The following is a 2,905-nucleotide window of genomic DNA, read 5'->3' as shown; positions in this document are numbered from 1 at the left end:
TATTCTTATTACAGAAAGTGTTTGAAATCCATGCCCAAAATAGTCCTACATTCTGTCATTGTGTTACTCGGATGGAATTATAGTTAAACTAAATTACCCCCCCCCCCCCCCCCCCTTTTTGCTGGGGACCCCCTGGAACCCACTCAAGGACCCCCTGGGGGTCCCCGAACCCCCACTTTTGAGAACCACTGAATTAAATTAACGAGACACTGGTTGAGTTGGACAGGAGCACACTTTAAAAAACTCCAACTGCATATTTTGTCTGATTTTCCCAGCTTGATTATCGCCTTTTCTTTTGATAACTCAGGGACATATTAGCCTTCAATGCTGTTTTTTTTTTAACTTTAATATGAAATGGTGTGCAGAGAAAATAAGATGGACTACCGGTACTCATTAAATATGTTGTTGATTGTTGGAGACGGAACGATTTTGAAAAAGAAGGTGCATCACAAAAAACGTCAGACACCAGATGAACTGCATTGAGTGACTGCATTTGATCATATCGGGGTGGTACAAATATCGCTATTAATTCTTTCCTTTTGAGGAGGATGTTAGCCTGTGGTAGTTTTCTTCAAGTTATGTCTGTCTGAAACATCAGAGAATGCGCGGCGGTAGCGCTGCGTAAAAGAGCCGATCTACTTACACAGACGGAGGGATGCTCTGGTGCGAGCCTCCCCACCTCGGTGACCCCGGTGCTGAGAGTTGAGCAAAGTAGCAGCAGACACGCACACCACGCACTAGAAAAACACACAGCTCCTCCGGTGCACCTGCATCTTGGGGCGGGGGGGGGAGATAACCCTCCCTACGCGCACACTGCGAGCTTTGCTCTTGTTGCCACTGTAGATGATCTATTCTCCTGAGAGTCCAGAGGATGAAATGGGGGGAAACTTAGAGTAAATCCAAAGTCACTCAAGCTGACTGGCTAATAATAATAACGCATGGCAACATCTTTAGCTGTCCTCATCCCCTTGGCGTGATGCGCGTTTTGGCTCGGCGAGTTTTTATTCCAAAGTGTAGCGGTGCTCCCCGCTGATGACCGGACCGGAGCGCGGTACCACACACACGGCTCTGCTGCTGCCCGGCCGAAAGTCCAGCTCGACTCCTCCTGCGGCACGCAAAGTCCTCTGTGAGCCGCGGTGGTTCTAGCCTGCGTACAGTACAGTACCCGCAGAGAACAGAGAGGGTGCAGAGGGGACAAGAGCGACACTGGGGCTACATCAAAGAGTGGAGGTTTTTTAGGGGAACTGGGGAGATCCTAAAAACGATGTGGCGCACAACAAGAGCACGCCTACTCCTCTTGAGTGATGCGACGAGGCTGTTCTCTCTCTCTCTCTCTCTCTCTCTCTCTCTCTCTCTCTCTCTCTCTCTCTCTCTCTCTCTCTCTCTCTCTCTCTCTCTCTCTCTCTCTCTCTCTCTCTCTCTCTCTCTCTCTCTCTCTCTCTCTCTCTCTCTCTCAGGACATCATCTAACACTGAGGATAGGCTAGGATGCTGTTATTGTTGTCGAATTACGCCATACTTCTCTGACCTGCCCCATCCACCCAACACTAGGTGTCTCTCTCTCTCTCTCTCTCTCTCTCCCTCTCACTCTCTCTCCTCCTCTCTCTCTCTCTCCCCCTCCCTCTCTCTCTCCCCCTCCCAACCTCCCTCTCTTGGGGTATAATACAGAGCAATAATGGCTTTCATGTCAGATCAAGTCAGGCAGTGTGTGGCCAGTTCACTGAAGCAGGAAAAAGTGCAAAAGTGCGGACGAAAAACATAGACAGGGGATGTGTGACAGCCAGGGGATATGTGTGTGTGTGTGTGTGTGTGTGTGTGTGTGTGTGTGTGTGTGTGTGTGTGTGTGTGTGTGTGTGTGTGTGTTAATCAGCAACTATTTATCGACGATTGTTTAGATTATTTTTTAAGAAACAAATAATACCTCTTTCTTTAGTCTTCTATTATCTTTGTCCTGAACAACAGTTCAGGACAAAAGAAGACATTTGAGTGGACTTTGGGGAAAAAGTGACTGACATTTTATAGACCAAATGACTAATCGATTAGCCGAGAAAATAATATACAGATTCATCGATAATGAAGATAATCCTTATTTGCAGCCCTAGTGCGTGTGTGTGTGTGTGAGAGAAGAGAGAGAGTGAGCACAGAGCAGCGGGCAGAGGGAGGGACGGAGCAGATGATAAGTCAGTTACGCTGCATATTAAATGCACTTTGCAGCAACGATGTGGCGCTGACAGTGTGTGGGCATTATGGGCTATTGGCAGTGAAAGTGGATGAGAGCCCACAGGCTACGCACCCCATGTGACAGATCGCGTTTCACATAGAGCTCCAAGAAGCTCTACTGTATGCGTATAAGAAAGCACCGGAAAGGGATAAACACTGACTGAATAGCCTACAGAGAGGCAAAGTGAACGTCACTTCCTGCTTCAGCACTGTACCAGAGATTTTCTTCCGCAATTTATTTTCCCATAGACATTTCATAAAATGCCTATAAAAATAGTTTTACTGGTCAAACCAAACGGTTCAGCTATATTTAGAATCGGGAGAGACCATAGAACATTTCACTCAGAACAAAACTAAAAAACAACAACATTGAAAAAATATTTTCTTTAACCCGCATTTTTTTTTTAAGCGAAATCTTATGCGGTGGATTTTTAGACCCCAAGAAAGGTATCATTTTTCACACCAGACTAGTCCGGAAATATATGGCTAGACCGTCAGTGTGGGTAAACGTGCGTAAACTGTCCGTGCAAAATGACCCAGGTCAAGATCAGCAGGAGGCTATACTGCCCATTGTTTCCGATGGCCCTATGAAACCCCAATAGTCAGAAAAATGTCCACCATATTGGACCCAATGTCCAGTACGGCATCCAGGAGGTGGTTGGGTTGAGGCATGCGGTCGCTGAGCT

The sequence above is a fragment of the Poromitra crassiceps genome, assembly GCF_964638095.1.
Source record: "Poromitra crassiceps genome assembly, chromosome: 8".
NCBI classification, from domain to species: Eukaryota; Metazoa; Chordata; class Actinopteri; order Beryciformes; family Melamphaidae; genus Poromitra; species Poromitra crassiceps.
This window is presented reverse-complemented; position numbering follows the sequence as displayed.